Below are 16,797 nucleotides of genomic sequence, written 5' to 3'. Positions count from 1 at the left end.
CGCGACAACGACCCCAACCCAACCGAGCGCCATGCAGCCAGCAGTTGACCATATGAGAAGCGAGCGGGTAGTACCAACCGATCTATGTGGTCGGTATGTAGGAGGGCGCTGCTTTCAACAATTATGACAGCATCCAGGCAACTGGGTCTGGGGGAAAAATCTAAAACTGATGGAGAATAAGATGAGAAATGAGCCAAACGTTCAAGCTAGGGGGATTTGGAAGTGTTCATACTGTGCCGTGGTCACGAACGTGGCTCAGTCTTTCTTCCTTGGGTTCGCTCCCTGGAACGAATGGAGAAATTGTGGGTCAACTTTATTAAGAAAATTACTGGAAAATTGTGCGCCTATTTGTTGAGTTATGTCACGACGTTTACAAGAGCTGGTAAAGGTGGTCCCCATGAAGACACGGAAGAAAGAGGAAGATGATATTTTTGATAAACGGAGTTTTCATTAGATTTGATCTTCGATCACGATTCTAAGGGAGACCGATCGAAAATAATGTAATTTGAAGAACATTCGTAACTATTATTTTACATCAATAAGACTATATCAAAAGCATCATCGATAAAACTTTCATGACTCTCCATATCGTACGTAGAGGTCAAAACATCGATCAGATCAATCACCTCCGATGATGATCAAGTATTCCGGCACTTTACGCAGCCAAAAACGAATTACAAATTAAGCTGTCTCAACGACTTCAAATTATCTCATCGAGTACTGCAGCCAATCTGTACGACCAACAAATATTGTTCTCCACTTCTCTCGCGAACAACAATAGAATGAAATCTCATCCCACCCTCGAGCAGGCTCAACGCGCACACCTTTTTTTATTCAATTAATTTTCTGATTTGCATGACCAAACCGGTAAAAGTGGCAAACAGGCTAATAATAAGGTGCGCAAGTTTGCCCAACGAGCGGTAATTGGTCGAGTCATACTTATTATTGGGATTCGTCGATGGTTGATACTTGGATCTCAAGCTCTTGATCCAGTCTCTTCAGGATCCAGGATTCTCAAAGAAGCTTGTTAACAAAAATAAAACGACAGTGCCGTTACTCATTGGCGCTCATATGTTGATTTAATATGTAAAGATCATTATTCCTGTTTTAAGAAGCAATGCACTGTTGTTATTAAGGGGCAGAAGAAAAAAAGAAGTATAAACGAGTTTAATATTAACGCTTGTTATCTATTCGCAACGATTTTTGGTGATCCTGTTTTCGGCTATTTTTTATCAAGTTTTCCACGTTCATTGGTTCAACTGTGCCTGGAAAACCTTTATAAACATTAAACATAACTCCTAAACGGCACACGACTGAAGGCTATTCTTCAAGGTTATATCTTCACACTCATTCCCGTGATCTAGTCACTCAGTCGATTAGTACTAAATCACCCGGTTTGTTTTGCTCTGTGCATTCACACGCCCGAAACGGTGTTGTTGTTTCGATTAGAGCAGCAGGTCCTGGTGCGTTCGGCAGTCTCAAAAGCCGAAACATTACAGTTGACGCGCGTGCCTCTGTTTCGACAACGGCTTTGGTGGAGGTCCATTCAGTGCGCATCCACACGATTCATTTGCGGCGGTGCTGAAAATTGGATAGAGAAGTGTGTCTTGATGCGATCGGTGGTATCAAAAGCCGAAGCATTCAATCGACGTGCATGCTCTGGTTCAACGACGGCTTGAGTGAAGGCAAAGCGTAACGATAAGGGAGGATTTTTAGGAACACGCTGTACACACTTGGACACAAAGTGTTTGTGGATTTATACTGCCTACACGATATCACTTTATTTTGGTTGCCGCAGGGAAATACATTTTGGGGTGTATTTTTGTTGGATAGAAGATAATTTGTAATCATGGAGGCATGTAAGGCGTGCGCTAGGAATTTTGTGCGGTCTGATAGGAGTGTTTTGTGCAGTGGGTCGTGTGGAAGGGTATTTCATCCTGGCTGTGTTGGTCTGAATGCTACAAACTTCAAAGCATGGGCAGCGAATGTTGGTTTGCTTTGGTTTTGTGAGAACTGCCGAGTAAATTTCCACCCGAGCGTTATGGACCGAGAAGCTGTAATCCTGAAAACGATGAGGGATCTTCTGTTGCGTGTTGACTCAATGGATCTGCGTGTTGGTCAGTTTGGCGAAAATCTGAAAACGCTGAATGGGCTAATGTCAATCTCCGCATCAGTCAGACGTGACTCAAACTTTTCAACGAGATTGCAACAGTTCGCGATGTCGGGTCCGGCAATGCACGATCCTACTGAATTTCACACCAGTATCGATCGTTTCAACCTCGATCAATCGCTACGGTCTAGTGCTGCCAACAACACACTTGCAGACTTGGGAGATCTAGATGTAACTCTGGATCAGTACTGGAATTTCTCATTTTCAATGAGAGATGTCACGCGATGTTTACATATCTGCCCCTTTCAATATCTATAGAAACGTGAAGGATGAATGGCATGCTACAAAAATCTCAAAAAATATTTGTCCCGTGACAGGGCATGAAAGTGTGCAATATCTGCTTTATTTTTGTGTTTATTACCACTTTCAACCCGGTGAATTAAAGGAATATGATTAATTTATCGACTAGTCACTATTCTTTGCATATATCTATAAAAATAATTTAGAAATTTTAATTTTAAAATAATGCACAACATCCTTTCATTACTGCTTTTCATGCGAAATTGATCAAAGAAGGATATTAACGAACTATCGTTCGTATCATTCAAACTCTCTGTTTCTGAAGACCTTGTCGCTGTAATTAACGATCCGTTTTATTGGCCAGAAGGTGTAGAAATTCGCGAGTTTCAGTCAAAAAACGTGAGCGTACCAAGCCGTCTAGCTCCGAAACGATTAGCGTAAGTAATGCACTTCGTAATACCAGTGCACAAACTGATTCAAATACTTCTTTAGCTCCTTTGTTGTTCGATGCGCCTATTTACGAATCGAAAATTAAGCTCCATTCACTCGATTATTTGAAAATGAAAACTATTCTAGAGAAACATTCTAATAATTTTATGAAAATAGCACTCCATAATGCAAGGAGTTAAATAGCAACATTGAAAACTATCGCTCATTCGTAGTAAATTCAAAACTAGATGTTTTATCTGTAGTGGAAACCTGGCTCAAATCTTCTAACACCAGCATGTCAGTAGAGCTTGAGGGCTACAAGATTATCAGATCTGATCGTCAAAATAAGAAAAAATCAAGAGGAGGTGGAGTCGCCTTTTATTTGAGGAAAAACATCAAATACTCTGTAATCACAAAATCTGAAAAAGAAAGCGAAATTGACTATTTGTTTATCAAATTAAAACAGGCTAACTTAGTCTGTGGAGTCGTGTATAAACCCCCAGACGTTGCAATAACGAAATTCGATGCAATTTTTAGCATTATTTCTGAAATTACAGCTTCAGAACCCAACATTCTGATGACAGGCGATTTTAACATAAATTTGAAGATGGAAAATTCTAACAATACATTAAAACTGATCGACTATTTAAGTGCATTATCATTCAAGCTAATTCCCACTCATCCAACTTGTCACAGGCCCGGTTCTGCATCAACCATTGATATATTTACAGGTAATTGCACTCAGAACTTAAACAACGTTTATCAATCGTCTATGGGTGGAATCAGTGATCACGATTTCATTTGCATTGATTACAAATTTAAGCTTCCTAAAACTTGTGCTGATGTTTACTGGACACGTGATTATCACAAAATAGATCAATCCTCTTTCTTGGCAGATATGCGCTGCGTAGATTTTGATGCTGTACTCAACTATGCAGAGATTAATGTGAAACTAAAATGCTTCAATGACCTATTTTTCGCCATTCTTGATAAGCATGCCCCGCTCAGGAAAAAAACGCTCAAAGATCCAAACACTCCTTGGATCAACACTCGTATCCATCGATTGATTAAAAATCGGTCCAAAGCTTATGAATGTTGGAAACACGATAGAGAGAGTGAGAGTAAATGGAGAAATTTCACCTGTCTTCGCAACTTAACAAATCGAGAGGTCAAACGTACGAAACGAGAATATTTCTCCTCCCAACCTCCCAACTAAGCGCTGACCTTCCTGCTAAGCAACTTTGGAAAAACATTAAACGATTAGGCTTAAAACAAACAAATAATAATATGGGTGGAGGGGATGTTATTGCAGATACCCTCAACTCATTCTTTGTTGCTCACTACACACCACTTACACGCTTAAAATCAATAACACAGAGATGTGTTTACATCACACAAAACGGACCTAATGTGGAACATCCCCTAGATGAGCGACAGTTACACAGCCACAAAAATAGCTCGTGTGGTTTTATTGAAGCTTTGATTTCAATATTATCAACAGTATTTGGTTCCTCATGAAACAAGGAATCTGTACAAACGTTTACATGTTGAAAAGGACCGTTATCACGACCGTACGAGGCATTTTTGTGCCTGTGTAACTGTCGCTCATCTAGGGGATGTTCCACATTAGGTCCGTTTTGTGTGATGCAAACACATCTCTGTGTTATTGATTTTAAGCGTGTAGCTTCAATCAAAATGATGATGTTGGAACACATCCGAATTTCTCATTTAGGTGTGTTACAAATAATGAAATACTCTCTGAGTTCGTTACTGCTTCGTGTGATGCTGTTGGTAACGATTTAATTCCGCTCAATGTTTTAAAAATGTCCTTAAGTGTTACTCTCAAATACATTGAAAACATCTTTAATTATTGTATTACTTCCTCAGATTTCCCCCTTGATTGGAAAATCGCAAAAGTAATTCCAATAGGTAAGACTGATCACCCTGTTACTGAAAAAGACTATCGTCCAATAAGTATTCTTTGCGCACTATCAAAAATATTCGAATCATTACTCTCTAAGCAACTAAATGAGTATTTGACACACAACGATCTTTTATGTACTCTCCAGTCTGGATATCGGAAATCGTGCAGCACTGTGACTGCTCTTATTAAAATTGAAAACGACATTAGAGAAGCATTAGACAACAAAATGGTCACTTTATTGGCTCTTCTGGATTTCAGTAAAGCATTCGATTCTATTGATCATAGACAGTTGTGTAACAAGTTGAAGTATAATTTCTACATAGATCAATTTTCCATAAAATTAATTAAGTCGTATCTATCCGACCGAATGCAATACGTTGATTTCAACAACCAACAATCCGAACTGATTCCTGTCCTACGTGGGGTGCCACAAGGTTCAATTCTTGGACCGTTACTTTTCTCGATGTACATCAATGATCTACCTTTAAATCTGTCATATTGTAGATTTCATCTTTATGCAGACGACTGTCAATTATACATATCAGGAGTGCCTGATACAATATCTGAAATGGTAAATCGAATTAATTCTGACATTCAGAGTATCTTGCTATGGTGTGAGAATAACGGACTAATACTCAACGGAGGAAAAACTCAAACGATTATTTTTCACACTAAACGTGCCGTTCTTGTTAATGTACCATCAATAAGAGTAGGTAACGATATCATTGAATATTCTAATGTAGTCAGAAATCTTGGGCTAATGATGGATTCTAACTTAAACTGGACATCCCAGGTTAATGCCGTTTGCAGTAAAATTTATAATGCCTTACATTCGCTTGTCTTACTGAGACATTGTACTCCCCAACATATCCGGGTTCAATTGGTTAGGTCGCTCTTAGTTCCATTGTTTGATTATGGAGATATTTTGTTTGGCCTTGTAACTAAGAAAAATTCAAGAAAACTTAACCAGGTGTTCAATGCAGTCACCAGATATGCATTTAATCTGAAAAAGTTCGACCATATATCTAATTATAAAACCCAGATTAATCCACCTAGCGGTGATGGTGCCTTTCTCGTTCGTTCAAAAGGTTTGGAAAAATCTAAAATAACACTAATATGTGGATTGGTATCATTTTTCATATTTGTTTATATGTATAGGAAAAATTCTCGCCAAACGCAATTTGTTGCAAACAAATCGGATGAGCATAAGAGCAAAAAATTGCATTCTATTTTGTAGTTTTAAAATTAGTATTTTCTCCATAACTTTTGACCCAATTGTACGATGCGGCCAAGTTTCTATAGGAAACAATGGGACAAGATTCTGCGTGGAATGCAATCTGTTGCGAGCGACATGAAAAGCACACATATTGCACATCTATCACAGTAACTTTTATATGACCGGATTCAGTTACAATATGGTTACTGCAACCAGATTTGTTGAACTTGTGTTGCTTGGGGAATAGATGAAGTCTAAGTGCTAAAAAGTGAGCTAGACTTTTTTGAACTCTTTTTCACAATAAATAGTAATTTTACCATAACTTCTAAGCCCATAGTCCGATCTGGCCAATTTTCAGTAAGAAACAATGAGACATTCTGCGTCGAATGCAATTTAATGCGAGCAACTCGGTTGAGGAAAAGTGCCTGAAAAATGAGTAACATTTTTTTAGCGATTTTGCCATAAAAAATGGTATAATTTTAGATCCCATAGTCCGATATGGCCAATTTTCAATAGGAAACAACGGGACAGGATTCTACGTCGAATGCAACTTGTTGTGAGCAAATCGATTGAGGATAAGTGCCGGCAGCCCTTACTTTGCACCGTTCAATGTGGAAAAACGATCCATAAAAAAATGAAAAACGATCCATAAAACATCTGAATGTTCCATAAAACGCTACCATAAATCCATAAAATAGTTCGAGAGATTCCATAAAGAATATTTTTATGATCCATAAAACTTTGAAAAATGATCCATAAAAACTATATATTGATCCATAAAATTTCTAATTTGCGCAACTTATATCCTGATGATGATCCATAATTTCAGCCATATGATCCATAATTTTGGTCATATGATCCATAATTTTGATAATGTGATCCATAATGCTTGGAAAGAAGGCCAATGAAACTATATTAATTGATCCACACATTTTATAAAATCTATGGATCATTTATCAAAATTTATGGATCATATCACCAAAACTATGGATCATTTGAACAAAGTTATGGATCATATGGCCAGAATTATGGATCACATGACTAAAATTATGGATCATATTACTGAAATTATGGATCATCATCACGATAAAAAATGCGCAAATTTGAGGTTTTATGGATCAAAATATAGTTTTTTATGGATCATTTTCCAAAGATTTATGGATCATTTGTCATATTTTCAAGGGGAAAATAGCAAGAATTGTATTGTTTTTCTTGACCATGTTAATGGAACATATTTCCCAATTAATTGTGAATGAAAATTGAAAAAATGAGTGACATTTTTTACGCGATTTTTTCGTATGAATTTGTATTTTGGCCATAACTTTCGATCCCATAGTTCGATCTGGCCAATTTCAAATAGGAAACAATGGGACAGGATTCTACGTCGAATGCAACTTGTTGCGAGCAAATCAGTTCAAGGTAAGTGCCCGAAAAATGAGTGACATTTTTAGGCGATTTTTTCGTATGAATTTGTATTTTGACCATAACTTTCGATCCCATAGTTCGATCTGGCCAGTTTCAAATAGGAAACAATGGGATAGGATTCTGCATCGATTGCAACTTGTTGCAAGCAAATCAGTTGAGGATAAGTGCCCGAAAATGAGGAACATTTTTGCGCGATTTTTTCGTATGAATTTGTATTTTGGCCATAACTTCTGATCCCATAGTCCGATCTGACCAATTTCAAATAGGAAACAATAGGACAGGATTCTGCGTCAAATGCAACTTGTTGCGAGCAAATCGGTTGAGGATAAGTGCCCGAAAAATGAGTGACATTTTTTACGCGATTTTTCGTATGAATTTGTATTTTGGCCATAACTTCTGATCCCATAGTTCGATCAGGCCAATTTCAAATAGGAAATAATGGGACAGGATTCTGCGTCGAATGCAACTTGTTGCGAGCAAATCGGTTGAGGATAAGTGCCCGAAAAATGAGTGACATTTTTTAGGCGATTTTTTCGTATGAATTTGTATTTTGACCATAACTTTCGATCCCATAGTCCGATCTGGCCAGTTTCAAATAGAAAACAATGGGACAGGATTCTACGTCGAATGCAACTTGTTGCGAGCAAATCGGTTGAGGATAAGTGCCCGTAAAATGAGTGACATTTTTTACGCGATTTTTTCGTATAAATTTGTATTTTGGCCATAACTTCTGATCCCATAGTCCGATCTGACCAATTTCAAATAGGAAATAATGAAACAGGATTCTGCGTCGAATGCAGCTTGTTTGCGAGCAAATCGGTTGAGGATAAGTGCCCGAAAAATGAGTGACATTTTTTAGGCGATTTTTTCGTATGAATTTGTATTTTGACCATAACTTTCGATCCCATAGTCCGATCTGGCCAGTTTCAAATAGGAAACAATGGGACAGGATTCTACGTCGAATGCAACTTGTTGCGAGCAAATCGGTTGAGGATAAGTGCCCGAAAAATGAGTGACATTTTTTACGCGATTTTTTCGTATGAATTTGTATTTTGGCCATAACTTCTGATCCCATAGTTCGATCTGGCCAATTTCAAATAGGAAACAATGGGACAGGATTCTGCATCGAATGCAACTTGTTGCAAGCAAATCGGTTGAGGATAAGTGCCCGAAAAATGAGTGACATTTTTACGCGATTTATTCGTATGAATTTGTATTTTGGACATAACTTCTGATCCCATAGTCCGATCTGACCAATTTCAAATAGGAAACAATGGGACAGGATTTTGCGTCGAATGCAACTTGTTGCGAGCAAATCGGTTGAGGATAAGTGCCCGAAAAATGAGTGACATTTTTTACGCGATTTTTTCGTATGAATTTGTATTTTGACCATAACTTTCGATCCCATAGTCCGATCTGGCCAGTTTCAAATAGAAAACAATGGGACAGGATTCTACGTCGAATGCAACTTGTTGCGAGCAAATCGGTTGAGGATAAGTGCCCGTAAAATGAGTGACATTTTTACGCGATTTTTCGTATAAATTTGTATTTTGGCCATAACTTCTGATCCCATAGTCCGATCTGACCAATTTCAAATAGGAAATAATGAAACAGGATTCTGCGTCGAATGCAACTTGTTGCGAGCAAATCGGTTGAGGATAAGTGCCCGAAAAATGAGTGACATTTTTTAGGCGATTTTTTCGTATGAATTTGTATTTTGACCATAACTTTCGATCCCATAGTCCGATCTGGCCAGTTTCAAATAGGAAACAATGGGACAGGATTCTACGTCGAATGCAACTTGTTGCGAGCAAATCGGTTGAGGATAAGTGCCCGAAAAATGAGTGACATTTTTTACGCGATTTTTTCGTATGAATTTGTATTTTGGCCATAACTTCTGATCCCATAGTTCGATCTGGCCAATTTCAAATAGGAAACAATGGGACAGGATTCTGCATCGAATGCAACTTGTTGCAAGCAAATCGGTTGAGGATAAGTGCCCGAAAAATGAGTGACATTTTTACGCGATTTATTCGTATGAATTTGTATTTTGGACATAACTTCTGATCCCATAGTCCGATCTGACCAATTTCAAATAGGAAACAATGGGACAGGATTTTGCGTCGAATGCAACTTGTTGCGAGCAAATCGGTTGAGGATAAGTGCCCGAAAAATGAGTGACATTTTTTACGCGATTTTTTCGTATGAATTTGTATTTTGGCCATAACTTCTGATCCCATAGTCCGATCTGACCAATTTCAAATAGGAAACAATGGGACAGGATTCTGCGTCGAATGCAACTTGTTGCGAGCAAATCGGTTGAGGATAAGTGCCCGAAAAATGAGTGACATTTTTTGAGTAATTTTGCGCACACACACACACACACATACACACACACACACACACACACACACAGACATCACCTCGATTCGTCGAACTGAGTCGATTGGTATATAACACTATGGGTCTCCGGGCCTTCTATAAAAAGTTTGTTTTTGAAGCGATCATATAGCCTTTACCGTATACTTAGTATACGAGAAAGGCAAAAATGGTATAATTTTCGATCCCATAGTCCGATATGGCCAATTTTCAATAGGAAACAACGGGACAGGATTCTACGTCGAATGCAACTTGTTGTGAGCAAATCGATTGAGGATAAGTGCCCGGAAAATGAGTGACATTTTTTACGCGATTTTTTCGTATGAATTTGTATTTTGGCCATAACTTTCGATCCCATAGTTCGATCTGGCCAATTCCAAATAGTAAATAATGGGACAGGATTCTGCATCGAAGGCAACTTGTTGCGAGCAAATCGGTTGAGAATAATTTCCCGAAAAATGAGTGACATTTTTACGCGATTTTTTCGTATGAATTTGTATTTTGGCCATAACTTTCGATCTCATAGTTCGATCTAGCCAATTTCAAATAGGAAACAATGGGACAGGATTTTGCGTCGAATGCAACTTGTTGCGAGCAAATCGGTTGAAGATAAGTGCCCGAAAAATGAAGGACATTTTTTGCGCGATTTTTTCGTATGAATTGTATTTCGGCCATAACTTTCGATCTCATAGTTTGATCTGGCCAATTTCAAATAGGAAACAATGGGACAGGATCCTGCGTCGAAGGCAACTTGTTGCAAGCAAATCGGTTGAGAATAAATTCCCGAAAAATGAGTGACATTTTTTACGCGATTTTTTCGTATGAATTTGTATTTTGGCCCTAACTTCTGATCCCATAGTCCGATGTGACCAATTACAAATAGGAAACAACGGGACAGGGTTCTACGTCAAATGCAACTTGTTGTGAGCAAATCGGTTGAGAATAAGTGCCCGAAAAATGAGTGACATTTTTTACGCGATTTTTTCGAATGAATATGAATTTTAGCCATAACTTCTGATCCCATAGTCCGATCTGGCCAATTTCAAATAGGAAATAATGGGACAGGATTTTGCATTGAATGCAACTTGTTGCGAGCAAATCGGTTGAGAATAAGTTCCCGAAAAATGAGTGACATTTTTTACGCGATTTTTTCGTATGAATTTGTATTTTGGCCATAACTTCTGATCCCATTGTCCGATCTGACCAATTTCAAATAGGAAACAATGGGACAGGATTCTGCGTCGAATGCAACTTATTGCGAGCATATCGGTTGAGGATAAATTCCCGAAAAATGAGTGACATTTTTTACGCGATTTTTTCGTATGAATTTGTATTTCGGCCATAACTTCTGATCCCATAGTCCGATCTGGCCAATTTCAAATAGGAAACAATGAGACAGGATTCTGCGTCGAATGCAACTTGTTGCGAGCAAATCGTTTGAGGATAAGTGCCCGAAAAATGAGTGACATTTTTTACGCGTTTTTTTCGTTTGAATTTGTATTTTGGCCATAACTTCTGATCCCATAGTTCGATCTGGCCAATTTCAAATAGGAAACAATGGGACAGGATTCTGCGTCGAATGCAACTTGTTGCGAGCAAATCGGTTGAGGATAAGTACCCGAAAAATGAGTGACATTTTTGAGTAGTTTTGCACACACACACACACACACACACACACATACACACACACATACACACACACACACACACACACACACACACACACACACAGACATCACCTCGATTCGTCGAACTGAGTCGATTGGTATATAACACTATGGGTCTCCGGGCCTTCTATAAAAAGTTTGTTTTTGGAGCGATCATATAGCCTTTACCGTATACGTAGTATACGAGAAAGGCAATACCGTATACGTAGTATACGAGAAAGGCAAAAAGGCAATACTTGGATGTGATTTTACAAGTCATTTAAAGCTTAGAATCTGTATCCAAACATTCAAAATTATAAACGACCCTCCAATTTACCTTCGAGATTTCTTCAGACATGCGCGCTCTTCAAGAAGTTCATTACTCATCGTTCCTAGATGCCTTTCAAATAGTTTAAAACAATCTTATCGTTTACGAGCCATACAAATTTGGAATGATCTACCTCGAAATCAAAGGAGTGAAAGAAGTTTTTCTACTTTTAAAATAAATTTGAATAATTTATTTAGTGTATAGTCATTGGTATTAGATGTTGCATAGTAGCATAAGCTTTGAGAATCAGTAGGTGATTATTTGTGTTACTATATGGAGTTTGTTAATAATAAATAAATAAATAAATAAATAAAATTTAGACTGAACCGTTGTTTCGTCATCTGCAATAGGTACATTAATTTAATAAGTACAGTCAGATTTTTTTTTTATTACATGTTAAATGACTTGAACAGGATAACATGTTGCCCTAAACCATTGTAGTGTCTCTATGTTGAGGTCCTCATGTCTCATTTGTCTAATCTGTCTAGAGTTGATGTGTTCCTGCATATCAAACAGATATCAACGAACTTATTATTATTTATCTTTATTAACGAGATTTTCGGCCCTTGGCCGGCTCCTCTCGTTATCAACGAACTTAAATAATGAGCTGTTGGTACATTCTTCTCAAATTCAAACGTTGTAATGAACAGGAGGTGGAAGGAAGAGAGATGAAGGAAGAAGGAAGAAGAAATAAAGAAGAAGAAAGAAGAAAAACCCAGATTAATCCACCTAGCGGTGATAGTGCCTTTCTCGTTTCTTGCGAGGGAGTAATTTCTTCGCACTTTTGGTATGAAAAAAAGTATTTTGACCATAACTTCTGAGCCAATAGTCCGATCCGGCCAATTTTTAATAGGAAACAATGGGACATGATTCTGCGTCGAATGTTGCGAGCAAATCGGCCGAGAGTAAGTCAAGACAAAATTTTCAAAACGACTTATCTGCTTTTGTAAACAAAGATTCGACGAATCTGATAACACTCCCACGCAAACAAACACTACCAATAGGCAGGTGAAGGTCTCGGCAACCTGATGATGGCGTTGGTTTGTGTCGAAGTGCTATGAGATTCGAGCAATCGACGTTTGAATCTCTGTTTACAAAAGCAGATAAGTCGTTTTGAAAATTTTGACTTGAAGTGCCTAAATAGAGAGTAAGATTTTTTTTTTTTGTAAAAACTAGCCATAACTCCGAAGCCCATAGTCCGATTGGGCCGGTTTTTGATACGAAACAATGGGACAAGATTTAGATAGAGGTTAAGGATAAGTGAGTGTCAGTCCGTGAGTGAGAGAGATTATTTTGCGCACACACATACACACACAGACATCACTTCAATTCGTCGAGCTGAGTCGATCGGTATATAACACTATGGGTCTACGGGGTCCTATAAAAAGTTCGTTTTTGGAGCGAACATATAGCCTTTAAGTATACTTTGTATACGAGAAAGGCAAAAAGTATTTTGGCCATAACTTCTAAGCCCATAGTTCGATCGGGTCAATTTTCAATAGGAAACAATGGGACAGTTTTTTGCGTCGATTGCAACTTGTTGCAAGCAAATCGATGGAAAATAAGTGCCCAAAAAGTGAGCTAGACTTTTTAATGTGCTTTTTTATGAAAAAAAGTATTTTGGCCATAACTTCTAAGCCTATAGTCCGATCGGGTCAGTTTTTAATAGGAAACAATGGGACAGTATTCTGCGTCGAATGCAACTTGTTGCGAGCAAATCGGTTGAGAATAAGTTCCCAAAAAGTGAGCTAGACTTTTTAATGTGCATTTTTATGAAAAAAAGTATTTTGGCCATAACTTCTAAGCCCATAGTCCAATCGGGTCAATTTTCAATAGAAAAATATGGGACAGGATTCTGCGTCGAATGCAACTTATTGCGAGCAAATCGGTTGAGGATAAGTGAGCTAGACTTTTTGCGCACACACACACACATACACACACACAGACATCACTCCAATTCGTCAAGCTGAGTTGATCGGTATATAACACTATGGGTCTCCGGGCCTCCTATAAAAAGTTTGTTTTTGGAGCGAACATATAGCCTTTACGTATACTTTGTATACGAGAAAGGTAAAAAGTATTTTGGCCATAACTTCTAAGCCCATAGTTCGATCGGGTCAATTTTCAATAGGAAACAATGGGACAGGATTTTGCGTCGAATGCAACTTATTGCGAGCAAATCGGTTGAGGATAAGTGACAAAAAAGTGAGCTAGACTTTTTGCGCACACACACACATACACACACACATACACACACACATACACACATCACTCCAATTCGTCGAGCTGAGTCGATCGGTATATAACACTATGGGTCTCCGGGCCTCCTATAAAAAGTTCGTTTTTGGAGCGAACATATAGCCTTTACGTATACTTTGTATACGAGAAAGGCAAAAAAGGAAAATAAAGCAGAAATAAAGAAGAAAGCAAGAAAAAAGAACAAAGAAGTAAGAAATAAGAAAAACCCAGATTATTTCACCTAGCGGTGATGGTGCCTTTCTCGTTTTTTTTTTCGAGTGAGTAATTTCTACGCACTTTTGGTATGAAAAAAAATATTTTGGGTATATCTACCGAGCCCATAGTCCGATCCTGCCAATTTTCAATAGGAAACAATGGGACAGGATTCTGCGTCGAATGCAACTTGGTGCGAGTAAATCGGTTAAGAGTAAGTGCCTGAAAAATTGGCTAGACTTTTCCACTCGTTGTTGTCTAAAAAAAAGTATTTTGACCATAACTTCTGAGCCCATAGTCCGATCCTGCCAATTTTCAATAGGAAACAATGGGACAGGATTCTGCGTCGAATGCAACTTGTTGCGAGTAAATCGGTTAAGGGTAAGTACCTGAAAAGTGGGCTAGACTTTTTCACTCGCTGTTGTCTAAAAAAAAAGTATTTTGACCATAACTTCTGAGCCCATAGTCCGACCCGAAACCGAAACTCGAAATAGGAAACAATGGGACAGGATTCTGCGTCGAATGCAACTTGTTGCGAGCAAATCGGTTAAGGGTAAGTATCTGAAAAGTGGGCTAGACTTTTTGCGCACATACACACACATACACACACACACACACACATACACACGCACACACATACACACACACATACACACGCACACACACACACACAGACATCACCTCGATTCGTCTAACTGAGTCGATCGGTATATAACACTATGGGTCTCCGAGCCTCCTATAAAAAGTTTGTTTTTGGAGCGAACATATAGCCGAACATATAGCGAACATATAGCCTTTACGTATACTTTGTATACGAGAAAGGCAAAAAGAAGGAAGAAGAATAAAGAGAAGAAAAGAAAAAGGAAAAAAGAAGAAAGAAAGGAGAAGAAAGAGGATTGAAGTTTGAAAGGAGAAGAAAGGAAGAAGGAAAAAAGAAGAAATAAAAAGAGGAGAAAAGAAAAACGAAAAAAAAATACAGGAAAAAGGAAGAAGAAAGAAGCAAGAAAAAAGAAGGAAGAAGGAAAACTGAAAAAAGAATAAGGAAGAAGAAAGCAGGGGAAAAAAAGGGAAACGTAAAAAGTATGGAAGAAGGAGGGAAAAGGAAGAAGAAAGCTGAAGGAAGGAAGAAAGAAGAAGGAGTGATGAACTTTGTACTTACTTAAAAATCACTCAAATAAAGAAAAAAAAAAAAAAAAAAAAAGAAAGAAGAAGGTGGGAGGAGGAATAAAAAAGGAGAAGGAAAGATGAAACAGTAAGAACAAAGAGAAAAGAAGCAAGAAGGACGAACGAAGAAAACAGATAGAGGGAAGGAGGAAGAAGAACGAATAGTGAAGAAAAAATAAGCAAGAAGAAAGAAGCAAAAATGAAGAAGGAAATGACATTTTCGAATTTCAAAAAACGACATTGCTCACTAGTTTCATTACCCCAAAATATGACCTCATGCAAAATTTTAGCTCAATCGGACATGATTTAGGAGTGCCTAAATTCATTAAAGTTTTGATTTTTTTCCCATGGAAATTTGACCAAGAGGGGACCAAAGGAAAAGTCGAAAATCGATTTTTTGTTTTTAATGCCAAATGACTTAAAATTGTATGAAACGTCGAGATCTGATGCAATAAAAAAAAAATTGTATGAAAAAAATCGATTTATTTCTCTTAGTACATTTTTTGGAATTCAAAACACAACGTGTAAAAATCAAGTTACAAAAAATTCAAATTTTTGATAGCAAGATTTGGAGCACCCCTAAATCATGTCCCTAGGGGCATATTTTAGGGCTTAGGAAATGTTCGCGTAGCGTCCGGTTTTTAAATTCGATGAAAAATTGTTTTCGCCATTAGAATTTTTTTCAAAGTCCCAAAACAGTCGATTTTTTTCAAAAAAATATTTGTCAAAGTTTCATGGATTTTGAGTCCTTTGGCTACAAAAAACAAAACAAAAATTAACCCATTGTGAAAAAAAAAATTTGAATAGTTTTGAGCACCCCTAAATCATGTCCGATTTAGCTCAAATTTTGCATAGGGGGATATTTTTGGCTACAAAAACGTTTGCGTATTGTCCGGTGTTAAAATCCGATGAAAAAAAATTTCATCATCTGAAAAAAAAATTAAAGTCCCAAAAATGTTCTAAGAGAAAAAATCGATTTTTTTCATTTTTTTTAAGTAGCATCAGATCTCGACGTTTCATGCATTTTTAGGTCATTTGGCATCAAAAACAGAAATTCGATTTTCGATTTTTACTTTGGGAAAATTTTCATGAAAAAAAAATTAAAACTTTGATGAATTTTAGGCTCCCCTACATCATGTCCGATTGAGCCCAAATTTTTGGGGTAATTAAACTTGTGGGCAATGTCGTTTTTTGAAATTCGATAACATTTTTTTCCCATACATTCCATTGGCATCCTAATCTACAACAAAGAATGACATTTATTTTGTTGTCGTATTTTATAACAACGAGCTCTTTTTGATCTAGTACCCACCTGAATAATTCTTTCATTCCTCTGTATCTCCTTATCTCGATGGTCTCTTCAATATTGAGATGTAGAGAGTCGATTGTAATTAATGCATTTTTAGCAGTTTTTCACATTCAATG

The sequence above is a fragment of the Armigeres subalbatus genome, chromosome 2, assembly GCF_024139115.2.
Source record: "Armigeres subalbatus isolate Guangzhou_Male chromosome 2, GZ_Asu_2, whole genome shotgun sequence".
Taxonomy (NCBI): domain Eukaryota; kingdom Metazoa; phylum Arthropoda; class Insecta; order Diptera; family Culicidae; genus Armigeres; species Armigeres subalbatus.
Note: the sequence above shows the minus strand (reverse complement) of the source record.